We start from the raw sequence: 8862 nt of genomic DNA, 5'->3' as shown, positions 1-8862 counted from the left end.
CTATATATCCTATTTATGCTGGGTAACAATTTGTTTATGTAGTTTGTGGTGACAGACTCCTTGAATTAGTTTTCAAGGCACGGGGATGAACTGCACTGCAGTACTTTCCATAAAGTTGGCAAGTTTGAGAGGCCACAATTCTTTGTACTATGAAAGCCTTATCAGTTGTGTGGGCAAGTTGCTGAACTTTAAGGTTTAATTTCTTTATCTGTAAAAAGAGAATGATAATAGACCTTTAGTAATATGCTATGTGAATAGAAAACGAGCTACTCTCTGTGTAAAGGTATGAATAGCTCTTTGTCACTCAAGATGCAAGAAATGTTACATTTCTTTACTTTCTAAATAAAGCCATTTCCAAATCACAACTTATCAGACTCAATGATAAGTCCAATACCAGTTACTAACTGTGGTTGTCTTCATTGGAGCTTATGAAATCCCTGGGGCTTACATATTCCTAGGAGAATGGGGGAGGGCATGGTTCTTGGTCTGCAGGGATGGCCACTTCCCCCTTGGCTCCATTTGGTTGCTATATACAGAGCCACTTTGCACACCACCGTCACAGGCATGGGTGACAGCTCAGTCTTCCAAATGCACAATGGTAGTTGAGCACTGTTTGTTTGTTATACACCAGAGACAGCCTCCTTGGGTGGGCTGACATGATACCCCTTCAAAATGTTCCTCTCTGCTGACTGCACAAAGATCTTACACAAGGTGCTCAAGACACAACATCAATGGCCAATTCTCATTTGTATTCAAACATCCGTTTCCATACAAGGACTTGTTACCTCCAGAGTGCTGAGTCCAAGCACTAGGAGAAATTCACAATCCTCTTGACATTTCCATTGGTGGAAACAACTTCAGCGTTGGGCCACTCTCCCAAAGCCTCATTTTCATCCCCTTTGGGACAGTCCAGTTTAACTCTTTCATTGGCTGAGGGCTTTGAGATGAGTACTATTAACTCTCGCTCTGGGCATAAGAGAAATATAGACCTCAAGGGCATAGAGCCTTGACATTATTATTTCACTGATGAAAACACAGTAGGAAAAAAAAAATCAAGATACTGATCAATTTCTCAGTAAATCACACTATTGCCCAGGCATATCACACAGCATGTAGTAATTGCTCAGTTTATGTTGCTTTTTATCATTATTATTTGGAACTCTATAAATGTTTATTGGTTATTCTCCACTGAATTTTTCATATCTTGAAAAGCTTTAAGGTGTGGGAAGAAAGATCCTAGCTTTTGTAGTCAGACAGCTCTGGTTTTGATTCTTGGCTCTGCCTCTTATTATCTCTGCACACTTAGGTAAATGGCCTTACCTGGCCTCAGTTTTTCTTCTGCAATATTGATTGTGAGGGTTAAACGTACATAACAGATATAGCCTTGGGCTTTCCCTGCCAGGACATATAGATATCATATATATAATTATTAATATATCCTAAATCTACAGGCTTTGAGCCCACACCTGCTTGACTAGCACAAAATTCAGTCTTTTGATAGAAGCCCCTCCTGTTAATTTACTCTGTCTGGGAGGTCCTGTGGGTGAGGTTTGCCCACAGTCCCTTTGTTCTCATGTCGTGTCTCACCTCTAGACTGCTGATCCCTTGCTTTTCTCCCTCTCTGGCCAGTAGGAAAACTCCTCTAGATTCAGAGATATTTCTTTCAAAAGAATAGTTAGGCCCCTACAAACAGATCTCTTACATCCCAGCCTTTTCCTTCCATAGCACATTGGTACTCAGGGGGAAATGACCAATATCAGGGACGTTCCAGAGCAGTCTCCTGCTACCATGATCCACTGCTCCCTCCAACATTCGGGGACCTATCAGCCCATGCCTGTTCTTCCAGACCTTTTCTGATTGGCTCTGAGGTCCCTTCAGGCCAGCCTCCTTCAGGGGATCCCACTTCCCTAGACAGGTCTGTGGATGCCTGGACATAATAGCTGAACCCAATTTGAGTTCTCTTTTGCAGACAGCCTAGGGCCATGCAAAACAAGCTGTGTGTCTGGGCATCTGTTCTGGTGTTTCAGAACATTCTATAATGGTCAAGAAACTCCTGGAATATTCTATAACAGGAAGTTGTGCTATATAGACATATAGAGGACCTCACACTGTGCTCGAAACTTGACCTGGTCCAAAATATTCCTTAAGGCAACTAGTACCTGCCATGTAATAAACTCTCAGTGAATATAGTTCCTCTTTGTCTTCTTTGGTTAAGAACAATTTGATGTATTTTCTAGGCAGTTGACTTTAAATATATTTTGTCTTTATGCCAAGCTAACTGATGAAATCTAACACCTAAACTTGCTTGGGTGATGTTGTTACATAGAGCATCTCAGGACATGAGAGTATACTATCAATGTGGCCTACATGCTATAAGCATGACTGCAGTAATCAGAAATGCTACAAGTGGAATGTTTAATAGTTACCTGGAAGAGTCATGGGACCGTATCATGGTGGGCTCTCTGCAGCTTGGACCCAACATGCTAGAGATTCTTACCAAAATGTAGCAGAATAAAACCAGTTCCTTGAGTGCTGTGTAACAGAGATGCATAGGATAGGATGCTTGGATTAAGAGTATAGGGCCAAGAAAATAAATAGAAACCTTCCCCAGGCCTTATGAGAAAACAGGAAGCCAACTATCTGCAAACTATATTGCAAGGAAACAAAGCCTCTGGAAAGTTATATTTAGATGAACTCTGAATTTTGCCAATGCAAAGAATAAGGACAATTTATAAATCCCTAAAAGGCACTGAAGCCACCAAGTGGCAATTCAAACACAGAACAGTGTAGGGTTAGACTTCGTGAGAAACAGAAAATCACTAGTGGAGCTAGGATGGTGCAGCAAGAGTCAGGCAGACCTGGCCAAACCTGACACAATTCCTTCTGTCACTTTGGCTTAAAGATTCTCACAAAATTTTTAAGAAAGTCTGTAAATTGAATTTTTTTTTAAAAGGAGCGCTTATATGGTGGGTTTTTTTGTTTTGTTGCTTTTTAAATCTTTTTTATTTTTTATTTAAATCTTTTTCAGCTTTGTCGAAGTACAATTGAGAAATAAAACAGTGAGTCGGGGAGAGCATTTGCTAACATCACTTACTTGTTTTGTTTTAATAAACTCTTTCAGGACAAGATTTCCATTCCTACCACTGATCATATCATTAAAAAAATTATTCTGTGCACTAATTTTTTTTCTCCTTAAAGTGTCAACACCCAAACCTTTGAGTGTGTGTCGTATTTATTTAGCTCTTTTGTAGATCTTTGGGACTTGAGTTTCTTTATGTCACTGAGAAGCGAGTGTAAGCCGAAGGTTACAGCGAATGATCGTAGGAGTGTCTGGGTGCTTACCGACACCGATGAGCCGGATTACTAGCCTGGCAGCTACACCGTGGTTGACAAAGGAACACTAGAGCTCCCCTCCTGCTCTGACTTGGTGCTTGTGGGCTTCCGGGCTTCACACCGGTCTCTCCTTCCTGGGTTCCCTCATCTGCCTCATCCTCAGCTTTCCACACCCTCGTCTCCGCACGCACCACCCCCCACTTCTGCAGAGAAGGAGCAGACTCAGCCCGCAGCCCCTTTCCGCCTGAGAGCGAGGGATGAGCCCGTCTCCAACTCTCTGTTCCCGCATCTATAAAACGGGGGTGATGTCTCCCAGTGTTGTCTGAAGGTTAAATGAGGAAGCGCGTGTAAAAGGGCCTGGTGCAGCACTGGATGAACAGCAGGCTACCTTGAAAGCATTTGTTTCTTCCCCCCCATTCCTGCCCTCTGCCCTCATTCCCAGCCCTGCCCACCTCCCTTGCCTGCATCAGGACCCCTTCCCACCTGTTCTCACAGCCTCAGGGTGATGTGGAATTAAATGTCCTGAACACCGTGATGGCTATTTTAAGAAGAAATCTACACATTTATAGGATGATCCTGTTTTCCGGAGATCCCTCTGCCCTACGTCTCCGCAGAGCTGTGAACCCTCACCTAGCCAAGGGCACTGTGGTGGGACGAGGACTTCCGACTCATGGAACATAAACAATACTAGCTGAGCGTGGGGCTTCTCGGCAGAGACAGGTAACCGACTAACACTGTGATCGCCTCGCGGGCAGCCCTGCAGCCTGCTGGCCCCGCTCCCCGCTGCCGGCCTGGAGAAGCGTCACCTTCTGAAACGCATGTGATACAGGCCTCGACCTGTGAGTCACGCCTTCTGGGATTTTCACAGGATCTGCAGCTAAGGCTCAGCGAGTGGTGTTTTTCCTCTGAAAATAAAAACGTGATAAGAGGTGGGGGTGTGCATTGTTAATATCTTCGTGAGGATTGTCCTGCTCTGGAGACCCGAGGCCAGCTCTATGTGGCGCGTGGGTCCTGGCACTGTCCCGTAGCCCCAGCTTCACAGCTGCTCCAGTGAGCACCTGAATTCACCCTGCTCCCTGGGCATCTCCTCAACTCAACCTGAGGGCCTGGTGGGAACCCAAACAAAACCTCCGTGTCTGCTATGGCATGAAACTGAAACAAATTATGCCAGAAATTTCCCCCACCCTTGATTGCTAAGTCCAGGGTGAGGTTTTTAGACACAGGGAGGATCAGTCCTCTGGCTCACGGAGCATGTGCTTTGACTTTTAACCCATGGCCCTCTCTGTTCACTGCCTGACTCTAGAACCACCTTCGGAGGTTGAAAAGTAAGGACATCTGGGCCCCACCACCCAGCAGTTAAACCAGAAACCCTGGGGGTGGTGGCCGACCTTGAATAGCTCCCCACAGAGCTCTGCGCTGTGACCGGGGTGAGAACCACTGGCCTGACCATGAGACATGGGGGTGGGCGGCCCCAGACAGCTCTGTGCCTCCTTGCCTGTCCCAACACCAGAGGGGAGGAGGAAAGGGTCCCCAGGCCACAGACTGGAATAAGGGTGGCCATTCTTCCCACCTCTGTAGGGTGGGGAGGTCGGGACGGCAGAGAATGCCAGGACGCCAGGAGGGAGGCAGGGAGAGGGAGGGAGGAGAGCCTGGGCCTTGGAGGTGTGTGGGCACCTTGGGCTGTCCCAGAGTCAGCCATCCTGGCCTCTCCTTTGGGGGCTTCTTCCTGACTCCCCTGCCCGGGCTCAGGCAAGCCCCAGCTCCACTGAAAGACAGTTTCCAAGCCTCTGAATTGAAACTACTGTCTTGCCCCACTTTCAGCCGGCATATTTAAGGCCTATAGAATTTGATGTTTCGAACAAAAAGGTGCCGTTTTCCAGAGAACCCCAGGTTTCAAAAAGGGATTTCCTAACAAAACTTGCCCAAAGAGCCTCACACATTGCACAGAGGAAAGGAAGTGCACAAAACATTTTGGCTGATGTGGACATACCACCACTTCCCTTGAAGTCCAGCGTTTTGGGGCTCCATGCTCACCTGCAGGCAAGCTGCGTTTATGACCTGCGTGTAAAAGCCTGGAAGGCAACCGCATTGCAGCAATAGGCTCCCAAGGGTCAGCAATGGATGCTGAAACCACTGGGGAAAACCAACCGGAGAACAGAGTGTGTACAATGTCTCCAAGTTATACCCGGCAGAGGCCCCTCCAGCACGGAAATAAAGAAAACTGCTGAGTTCCTTCAGGGGAAGTTCTGGGCACCTGGCAAGCCTTGAAAAGTGAAGGGGCAACCTGACGAGGAAAATAGCCCTCCCAGAAACCGCCCCGCCGGACAGTGCAGACAGGGGAGACTGAGGGACTGAGCGCTCACTTCCATTCTTTGTTTTGAGTTTCCCCAGGGGGCCTGTCACACTCATCTCAACATTCCTTTCCTCCCCTTCAGGATACCAGCCTTTTTTTAATTTTCTTTATTTCAGCTCTTCGTGGGGGTACAAAAGCTCAGGTTATATACATTGTCCGTGTCCCGTCCATCCCCCTGAGTCAGAGCCTCAAGCATGTCCATTCTCCAGACAGTGCGCCTGGCACTCACCATGTAGTCATACCTCCATCCCCTCCCCCCACCCCCCACCTCCCCGAGTTGCACCTTCAAGCATGACCATTCCCCAGATGGTGCACAATGCACTCATCATGCAGGCATACACCCATCCCCTCCCTCCACCCCCCTTCTCAGTCTGATATCCAATTAGTACCCTTCCCTCATGTGCATTTAGGTGATGATCAGGGAAACCAATTTTCTGGTGAGTACATGTGATGCTTGTTTTTCCATTGTTGGGATACTTCACTTAATATAATGGGTTCCAGCTCTCTCCAGGAGAACCAAAGAGATGTCGTATCATTGTTATTTCTTATAGCTGAGCAATACTCCATGGTATACATATACCACAATTTACTAATCCATTCATGGATTGATGGGCACTTGAGTTGTTTCCACATCTTTGCGATTGTGAATTGTGCTGCTATAAACATTCGGGTACAGGTGTCTTTGTTATAGAATGACTTTTGTTCTTCTGGGTAGATGCCCAATAATGGGATTGCTGGATCGAATGGTAGGTCTACTTGAATCTGTTAAAGGTATCTCCATAATGCTTTCCACAGGGGTTGCACTAGTTTGCATTCCCATGAGCAGTGTATGAGTGTTCCTGTCTTTCCGCATCCACGTCAACATGTGTTGTTTTGGGATTTTTTGATAAAGGCCATTCTCACCAGAGTTAAGTGGTATCTCATTGTGGTTTTGATTTGCATTTCCCTGATGATTAGGGATGTTGAGCATTTTTTCATATGTTTGTTAGCCATTCTTGTATCTTCTTTTGAAAAATTTCTATTCATGTCATTTGCCCACTTTTTGATAGGGTTGTTTGATTTTTTCTTGCTGATTTTCCTGAGTTCTAAATAGATTCTTGTTATCAGTCTTTTATCTGATGTGTAGTGTGCGAAAATTTTTTCCCATTCTGTAGGCTGTCTGTTTATTTTCATGACTGTTTCTTTGGCTGTGCAGAAGCTTTTTAATTTAATCAGGTCCCATTCGTTTATTTTTGTTGTTGCTGTGATTGCCTTAGGGGTTTTCTTCATAAATTCTTTGCCTAGACCAATGTCTGTAAGAGTCTTTCCTACATTTTCTTCTAGAATTCTAATCGTTTCCCATTTAAGGTTTAAATCTGTTCTCCACCATGATTTGATTTTTGTGAGAGGTGAAATATATATAACAAAAGCAATTTTAAGCAATAAAAACAAAATGGGAGGTATTAATTTGCCAGACTTCAAACTATACTACAAGGCTGTGGTTCTTAAAACTGCCTGGTATTGGCACAAGGGCAGGGACACAGACCAGTGGAACAGAACAGAAAACCCAAATATAAAACCATCCTCATATAGCCATCTAATCTTTGACAAAATAGACAAAAACATACTCTGGGGACAAGAATCCCTATTCAACAAATGGTGCTGGGAAAACTGGATAGCCACATGTAGAAGACTGAAACAGGACCCACAGATACCCGCCTTTTTGAAGCTACTGTCCACAGTCACAGTTTCTTCCTATGCAGGGAAACTCAGTTCTGCTCCTAAGAGTCAAAATGGCTGTTCTGTGTTTGTTCCTCTTCCACCCTGGGCACTGCCGTGAGCGTTTTATACCCAGGCCCACGGGCACAGCTGTCCAGCTATAAGCACGCAGATGTCACACTGTTGTGGCCAAGGATGCTTGGGCCTCACTTATGACCTCCACAGGAAAAGACTCAGGATCTGGGAGGGGACTCAGGCTAACACACACACACACAAAAAAAGCTCTTTTTGGATAAATTAGACATAAATCAATAATTGCCTGCCTGACCTTGGAAATGACCAGTGCTACTTCCACTTCCACTGGTGTTGAGAAATCTGGCATGATTCGGATGGGCTTTCCTTTGTATGTTACTTGTTTCTTTCTCCTTTCATCTCGAAGAAGGGCCTCTTTAGTGGATATTTTGGTCAGTCTGATAACTGCGTGACATGGTGTCTTCCTATTTGCTATGAATCTCCCAGGGGTTCTTTGAGCTTTTTGAACCTGTATATCTACAGTTTTAGCAAGGCCTCGGAAATTTTCCTCAATTATATCTTCAAATAGCTTATCCAACCCTTGCTTATTGTCTTCTTCACCCTCAGGAATGCTGATAACTCTCACGTTAGGCTTTTTCACAATCCCAGATTTCTTGTAGACTGTGATCTTTTCTCTTATTCTTTGCTCTATCTCTGTGACTGACTTATTTAATTGGAAAGTGTTATCTTTGATCTCGGAGATTCTTTCTTCTATTTGATCTACCTTGCTCTTGAGACTTTCCACTGTGTTTTGTAGCTCCCTGAATAAAGTCTTCATTTCCAGCAGTTCAGTTTGATTTTTCTTCAATATTTCGATTTCTTTAGTGAGTTTTCCTTTGAAGTCCTGGATTTTCTTTTTTGTGCTTTCTTCGTGTTGGTTATGCATTTTTTCTTCCATATTATTCAGCTTATTTATGATCCATGTTTGAAATTCTTCCTGTGACATGTTGCTATTTTGAATCTGGTTATGTCAATTGCTAGACAGCTGGTATTCCTCTTTGGGGGCGAGATTTCCGTTTGATTCTTTATACTCCCAGAGTTCTTTCGCGGAGCCCTTCCCATTTGGATCAATCCTTAGATCTCTTCTGTCAGGTTTAGTCTGGATAGCAGCATGGCTTGTGCTCTGTTGTTAGGCTGTGTAGCAGCCTAGGTGTGTTGCTTCCTTTGTCACTAGGGGGAGCCTGTTATGCATTGTTTAGGGTTTTTCTCCCTCAGCTGGGGGGCTGCTCCTGGTGGGTCCAGACCCAGAGAATTGATTTGACCTAAAACCGGCTTGAGGAGTTAAGTCATTAGGCTTTCGACTTTCCATCGGCAGCCAGGATTCACACTGGTTGCAGACAGAAAGCATCTGTATTTCCTCTTCCTCTCCAGGGGTGGTTTCTGCCTCTTTCCACATGAAAGACACT

This window comes from Lemur catta, chromosome 23, assembly GCF_020740605.2.
Source record: "Lemur catta isolate mLemCat1 chromosome 23, mLemCat1.pri, whole genome shotgun sequence".
Taxonomy (NCBI): domain Eukaryota; kingdom Metazoa; phylum Chordata; class Mammalia; order Primates; family Lemuridae; genus Lemur; species Lemur catta.
The sequence above is the reverse complement of the archived record's forward strand: the minus strand, read 5'-3'. Positions refer to the sequence as shown.